General features: G+C 32.3%; 1 non-coding gene across 1 annotated transcript; it reads right to left on the bottom strand.

Annotated features, from left to right (window-relative positions):
- Positions 1-597: 597 nt before the first annotated feature.
- On the bottom strand, positions 598-704 carry LOC113743135 (small nucleolar RNA R71). Its single transcript, XR_003461022.1, has one exon. It is a non-coding gene; the product is annotated as a small nucleolar RNA R71 (small nucleolar RNA).
- Between the last annotated feature and the right edge of the window lie 7573 nt (positions 705-8277).

Raw genomic sequence — 8277 nt, 5'->3', positions numbered from 1 at the left:
GGCATTTTTCTAGTTTATACTCCATTCTTCTCGTACATGCGAATTGATTTTTGACCCGGAATTAGAGAAGACTGCGCGCCGAGCTAGGAAAGAGACTAGGCAGCTCAGAGAGGAACAATTTAGCACTGCATCTCAGGGACTGGATCCTTAGATTGAATCAACGGATTCGAGTGGTGAAAATTCAAGTGACACAGGTCAAGAGGACATCCTTATGGAGAATGCAAGAATACTAAGAGAGTTAGCTGCTTCGGAATTGTCCCAACATCCTTTATGCATCATATTTTCAACTTTAGCTGAGAATACCTTCTTCGAACTGAAGTCAGGATTAATTCATCTATTACCCACGTTTCATGGCCTCTCGGGTGAGGAATCCCATAAACACATACAGGAGTTCGATGTGGTATGTTCTAGTATGAACCATCCAGGGATTACTGAAGAACAGATCAAATTTAGAGCATTCCCTTTCTCCCTCAAGGATGCAGCGAAGAATTAGTTATACTACCTACCTACAGGTACCTACCTGTAGGTAGTATCACAACATGGGCCCAACTGAGGAAAATTTTTTTGAAAAAATTCTTTCCTGCATCCCGGGTTGCGAGTTTGAGAAAAGAGATATGCAGCATTAAGCAGTATCCCGGGGAGTCCCTATATGATTATTGGAAAAGGTTCAATAAGTTGTGCACTAGATGCCCACAGCATCAAATTAGTGAACAACTATTGATCCAATACTTCTATAAGGGATTTCAGTCATCTGACAGAAGTATCATTGATGCTGCGAGTGGTTGAGTATTGGCGAACAAGACACCTAAAGAAGCATGGTTGCTTATTGAAGCAATGGCAGAGAACTCTCAATAGTTTGGCTTCCGTGAGAGTAACTGTACCCGTAGGATCAATGAGGTGGAAACGACATCCATTCAGCAACAGCTGTCGGAGCTAACATCTTTTGTTCGGCAATTAGCTGTGGGGAACGTGCACCAAGCAAAGATCTGTGAAATCTGCACAAACGTGGGCCACCCCACTGACTCATGCCCTATGTTACAAGAGGATGGGGTTGAACAAGTAAACATGGCCGGAGGCGTGCCCGCGCCTCATAGGCAATATGATCCATAATCCAACACGTACAATTCGGATTGGAGAGATCACCCCAACTTCAGCTATGGGAACAGGCCACAAAATTCATTCCCAAATCATCCACCAAGATTTCAGCAACCATGGCAACCAAAGCCTCAACTTTCGTCCTCCAATTCAGGAGGCTCTTTGGAGGATATTGTCAAGAGTCTGGCCACGAGCACTACTCAGCTACAGCAGGAAACTAGATCCTTGGTCATGAGTAATGCTCAGTTCCAGAAGGAAACTAGATCGGGCATGAAAAATCTGGAGACTCAAATAAGCCACATGGCGACTGCAATTAATCACTTTTTGCATCAATTAACTATTAGTATGAAAATCAGTATTGGTGGTTTAATTAACTCTGTTGAGTTTTGTGGAGTTGATACTATAAAAAAATGTTCAGTGATACCTGTATTTTTTAGAAATGAACTTGTTGAACCTTTTTAAAATATTTCAGTGGAATCACCATAGTGTAAATTCGTTTTGTGATCAGTTATTTTTTCCTTTGTAATCTTGCAGATTTGGAATTAGGATGCCTCCTCCGAAGGGAGAATTACCATGAGAAGTATCACTGCCCCAATTGCCACTGAGTCCAAATAAACCTCCTCCGAGAGGAGAAACCGTAGATAAACCTCCCACAAGTGAGAGATTTAGCTGACCATATACATTTTCGATCACATCACCAATTGGTGTTCTAAACGACACTCCAATACCCACAGTACCACTTTTGTCATCACGGGCAGCATCAAATTCCATTGAAGTAAAGTTTCGAGCCAAATATCGTAGATGCGTAATAATGAGTCTCCTATGTTTGCCATTAGAAAACTTAGATGTATACATTCTCAAATCAGAGGCGGCAATGCGAGCATAAATACTTGCTACGCATACATTTGGAACTTTTAAACAGCTTCATGTCAAAGCTTCAGGGCTAATAAAATTGAAATTATTATCATTATCCTTTACCTTTAAACCAAAATCATTCAAGTACTCTGGCTGATCAATTTTGGGGTGGGTGCGGGTAGACAGGGCATATACAAATTGGCGTAAAAAAGGCTCATGAACTACTGTGATGGAGTTTTCTAAATCACTCTTAGAGGTAGGCATCAACCAATAAGGATGGCCTGCTAATGCTGTAATAACTGCCAAACAAAACAATAAAAATGAAAAACTTGGTAAATAAATGATAAATTCCTGTAAAGATGGATGCGTGGTGAGAAATAAGTATAACAGTGCGAAAAGTGGCAAATAAATGAGAAATTCTAGTAAAGATAAGATAATGTTGTAATAACTTCCAAACAAAACAATAAAATCCAAAATGTGGTAAATAAATGATAAATTATAGAAAAGATTGATGCGTGGTGAGAAATTAGTATAACCGCATGAAACATGGTAAATAAATGAGAAACTAGTGTGAATACCCGTGCGACGCACGGTTCTTACGTTATTGAAATAAATTAAAAGATTATACCAACATAATTTGGAAAAAGGTCAAAAACTATACCAACATAATTAAAATATAAGATTTGTCCAACAATAGTTCAAAGTATGACAAAATTTGTAGATCATTCAAGAATTGCGTTTCTGCGGAAGATGGATCTTAAAATAATAATAATAATTTATATTACAAAATGATTGATATACGGATAGAAATAAATGTAATTGCATGTTTTATTTTTCCTTTGTAATCTTATAGGTTTGGAATTAAGATGCCTCCTCCGAAGGGAGAATTCCCATGAGAAGTATCACTGCCCCTATTGCCATTGAGTCCAAATAAAGCTCCTCCGAGAGGAGAAACCGTAGATAAACCTCCCACATGTGAGAGATTTAGTTGACCATACACATTTTCGATCACATCACCAATTGGTGTTCTGAACGACACTCCAATACCCACAGTACCACTTTTGTCATCACGGGCAGCATCAAATTCCATTGAAGTAAGGTTTCGAGCCAAATATCGTGGATGCGTAATAATGAGTCTCCTATGTTTGCCATTAGAAAACTTAGATGTATACATTCTCAAATCAGAGGCGGCAATGCGAGCATAAATACTTGCTACGCATACATTTGGAACTTTTAAACAGCTTCATGTCAAAGCTTCAGGGCTAATAAAATTGAAATTATTATCATTATCATTTACCTTTAAACCAAAATCATTCAAGTACTCTGGCTGATCAATTTTGGGGTGGGTGCGGGTAGACAGGGCATATACAAATTGGCGTAAAAAAGGCTCATGAACTACTGTGATGGAGTTTTCTAAATCACTCTTAGAGGTAGGCATCAACCAATAAGGATGGCCTGCTAATGCTGTAATAACTGCCAAACAAAAGTGGCAAATAAATGAGAAATTCTAGTAAAGATAAGATAATGTTGTAATAACTTCCAAACAAAACAATAAAAACAAAAAAGTGGTAAATAAATGATAAATTCTAGAAAAGATTGATGCGTGGTGAAAAATTAGTATAGCCGCATAAAACATGGTAAATAAATGAGAAACTAGTGTGAATACCCGTGCTACGCACGGTGCTTACGTTATTGAAATAAATTAAAAGATTATACCAACATAATTTGGAAAAAGGTAAAAAATTATACCAACATAATTAAAATATAAGATTTGTCCAACAATAGTTCAAAGTATGACAAAATTTGTAGATCATTCAAGAATTGCGTTACTGCGGAAGATGGATCTTAAAATAATAATAAAATTTTATATTAAAAAATGAATGATATATGAATAGAAATAAATGTAATTGCATGTTTTATTTGATTTCAAAATGAAATACTTACAAACATTATGCACTCGATTTGATAATCTTGTACAAAGGTGCGAACATTTTTTATACCAATCAACTTTTAGCATGAAAATTAATATTTGTGGTTTAATTAATTCTATTGAATTTTGTAGAGTTCGTACTACAAAAAAAATGTTCAGTAGACTTGTATTTCTTGGAAGTGAATTTGCTGAACTTTTTAAAAATATTTCATTGGAATCACTATGGTGTGAGATTCATTTTGTGATCAATCATTTTTTCTTTGTAATCTTGCAGGTTTAGAATTAAAATGCCATTGAAATCAATGATAGAACCAATGGGAGCTAATGGGGGCCATAACACTCCTCCCAAGTTTTAAAAATTTTAATTCATATTATGTAAATATTTGTACAAAATAAAGTTGGCCCTCCAAATTTTTTACAATTTTAGTTTATATTATGAGAATATATATATGTATATATGTGTGCATGTGTGTGAATTAACTACATTTAAATTATTTATTTACTTTAAAATGTTATTCATTTTTTACATCCCTTTGTAATTGAATTTAAAAATTGATATGTTTAGATGTCATATATTTAAATAGATGAAAATTATTTCAAAATGAAATACTCACGAACATTATGTATTCGGTTTGATAATTTTGTGCAAAGATGCAGACATTTTTTGCATCAATTAACTTTTAGTATGAAAATCAATATTGGTGGTTTAATTAATTCTGTTGAGTTTTGTTGAGTTGATACTATAAAAAAAATGTTCTGTGATACCTGAACATGTTCAATGAAAATGTTTAGTATAATGCACCAAAAGAGTTTTTTTTTGTCTTGAAATAATAATATTAATTTTTTTTCTCGTTCTTCATTTACTTGTTCCAGAAGTACTAAATAGAAACAAAACAAGTCCTGAAAATGTTGAACTCACACGTAGCACATGAGAAGATGTCGTACTGCAACAACATTTGTATTCAAAAACAAACAAGCTGGAGTTTTCCCAACAAACTCAACAACCCAACACTAAGTAAGGAATGCATACAGAGAAAGAAGGGAATTCAAAGAGAATTCTGAAATATAGATTTTGTCATCTCATTATATAGATATAAGTATTCATTTTGCATTCGGTTTGATAATTTTGTACAAAGATGCGGACACTTTTTGCATCAATTAACTTTTAGTATGAAAATCAGTATTGGTGGTTTAATTAACTCTGTTGAGTTTTATGGAATTGATACTATAAAAAAATGTTCGGTGATACCTGTATGTTTTATAAATGAACTTGCTGAATCTTTTTAAAATATTTCAGTGAAATCACCATAGTGTAAAATTCGTTTTGTGATCAATTATTTTTTCCTTTGTAATCTTATAGGTTTGGAATTAAGATGCCTCCTCCGAAGGGAGAATTCCCATGAGAAGTATCACTGCCCCTATTGCCATTGAGTCCAAATAAAGCTCCTCCGAGAGGAGAAACCGTAGATAAACCTCCCACATGTGAGAGATTTAGTTGACCATACACATTTTCGATCACATCACCAATTGGTGTTCTGAACGACACTCCAATACCCACAGTACCACTTTTGTCATCACGGGCAGCATCAAATTCCATTGAAGTAAGGTTTCGAGCCAAATATCGTGGATGCGTAATAATGAGTCTCCTATGTTTGCCATTAGAAAACTTAGATGTATACATTCTCAAATCAGAGGCGGCAATGCGAGCATAAATACTTGCTACGCATACATTTGGAACTTTTAAACAGCTTCATGTCAAAGCTTCAGGGCTAATAAAATTGAAATTATTATCATTATCCTTTACCTTTAAACCAAAATCATTCAAGTACTCTGGCTGATCAATTTTGGGGTGGGTGCGGGTAGACAGGGCATATACAAATTGGCGTAAAAAAGGCTCATGAACTACTGTGATGGAGTTTTCTAAATCACTCTTAGAGGTAGGCATCAACCAATAAGGATGGCCTGCTAATGCTGTAATAACTGCCAAACAAAAGTGGCAAATAAATGAGAAATTCTAGTAAAGATAAGATAATGTTGTAATAACTTCCAAACAAAACAATAAAAACAAAAAAGTGGTAAATAAATAATAAATTCTAGAAAAGATTGATGCGTGGTGAAAAATTAGTATAGCCGCATAAAACATGGTAAATAAATGAGAAACTAGTGTGAATACCCGTGCTACGCACGGTGCTTACGTTATTGAAATAAATTAAAAGATTATACCAACATAATTTGGAAAAAGGTAAAAAATTATACCAACATAATTAAAATATAAGATTTGTCTAACAATAGTTCAAATTATGACAAAATTTGTAGATCATTCAAGAATTGTGTTACTGCGGAAGATGGATCTTAAAATAATAATAAAAATCTATATTACAAAATGAATGATATATTGATAGAAATAAATGTGATTGAATGTTTTATTTGATATCAAAATGAAATACTTACAAACATTATGCATTCGATTTGATAATCTTGTACAAATGTGCGAACATTTTTTACACCAATCAACTTTTAGTATGAAAATTAATATTTGTGGTTTAATTAATTCTATTGAATTTTGTAGAGATCGTACTACAAAAAAATGTTCAGCGAGACTTGCATTTCTTGGAAGTGAATTTGCTGAACTTTTTAAAAATATTTCATTGGGATCACTATGGTGTGAGATTCATTTTGTGATTAGTCATTTTTTTCCTTGTTATCTTGTATGCTTAGAATTAAAACGCCATTGAAACCAATGGGGGCTAATGGGGCCATAACCCTCCTCCCTAAGTTTTAAAAATTTTAATTCATATTATGTAAATATTTGTATAAAATAAAGTTGGCCCTCCAAATTTTTTACAATTTTAGTTTATATTATGAGAATATATATAAGTATATATATATATATGCGTGTGTGTGTGAATTAACTACATTTAAATTAATTTTTTTACTTAAAAAAGTTATTTATTTTTTACATCCTTTTATAATTATAGTTAATAATTTATATTTTTAGATGTCATGTATTTAAATTGATGAAAATTATTTCAAAATGAAATACTTAGAAACATTATGCATTCGATTTGATAATTTTGTACAAAGATGCGAACATTTTTTGCATCAATTAACTTTTAGTATGAAAAACGATATTAGTGGTTTAATTAACTCTGTTGAATTTGAGGAGTTGATACTATAAAAAAATGTTCAGTGAGACCTATATTTTTTAAAAGTGAACTTACTGAACCTTTTTAAAATATTTTAGTAGAATCACCATAGTGTAAAATTCGTTTTGTGATTAATTATTTTCTCCTTTGTATTATTGCAGGTTTGGAATTAAGATGCCATTGAAATCAATGATGGAACCAATGGGGGCTAATGGGAGCCATAGCTCACCCCTCCCCCAAGTTTTAAAAATTTTAATTCATATTGTGTAAATATTTGTGTAAAACAAAGTTAGTTCTCCTAATTTTTTACAATTTTAGTTTATATTATGATAATATATATATGTGTGCGCACGTGTGTGAATTAACTACATTTGAATTAATTTTTTTCTTAAAAAGTTATTTATTTTTTACATCTCTTTATAATTAAAATTAATATTTGATTTTTTTAAATGTCATATATTTAAATAAATGAAAATTATTTTGAACATAACACATAAAAATAATTTCGCGACACTACAAAAAAGCATTCAGTGAGACCTGTATTTCTTAGAAGTGAACTTGTTGAACCTTCTTAAAATATTTGAGTGGGATCACCATAGTGTAAAATTCATTTTGTGATCAGTTGTTTTCTCTTTTGTAATCTTGCAGGTTTGGAATTAAGACGCCATTGAAATCAATGATGGAACCAATAGGGATTAATGGGTGCCATAGCTCCCCTCTCCCCAAAGTTTTAAAAATTTTAATTCATATTGTGTAAAACAAAATTAGCCTTCCTAATTTTTTATAATTTTAGTTTATATTATGAGAATATATATATGTATATATATGCGTGTGTGTGTAAATTAACTATCTTTGAATTAATTTTTATTAAAAAAGTTATTTATTTTTTACATCCCTTTATAATTAAAATTAAAACTAGTGTGAATGCCCGTATTACGCACGGTGCTGAAATTATTGAAAAAAATGAAAATAAAATGGTGAATAAAAAAAGGTTAAAAAATTGTACCAACACAATTAAAATGTAATATCTTTCTAACAATAGTTTGAAATATGATAGAATATATTTATCATTCAAGAACTGCCTTTTTTCAGAAGATAGATCCTGAAAAAATAATAGAAATTTATATTAGAAAATGAATGATATATAAATAAAAATGAATGTAATTGAATGTTGTTTGACGTGCGCGGGGTATACATATATAATTAATTTCATCCCAATCAAGTTTTACATTTATAAATTTCTAAATACCC

The sequence above is a fragment of the Coffea arabica genome, chromosome 4e (genome assembly GCF_036785885.1).
Source record: "Coffea arabica cultivar ET-39 chromosome 4e, Coffea Arabica ET-39 HiFi, whole genome shotgun sequence".
In the NCBI taxonomy this organism is placed as follows: Eukaryota; Viridiplantae; Streptophyta; class Magnoliopsida; order Gentianales; family Rubiaceae; genus Coffea; species Coffea arabica.
Note: the sequence above shows the minus strand (reverse complement) of the source record. Positions and strands in the feature narration are given on the sequence as shown.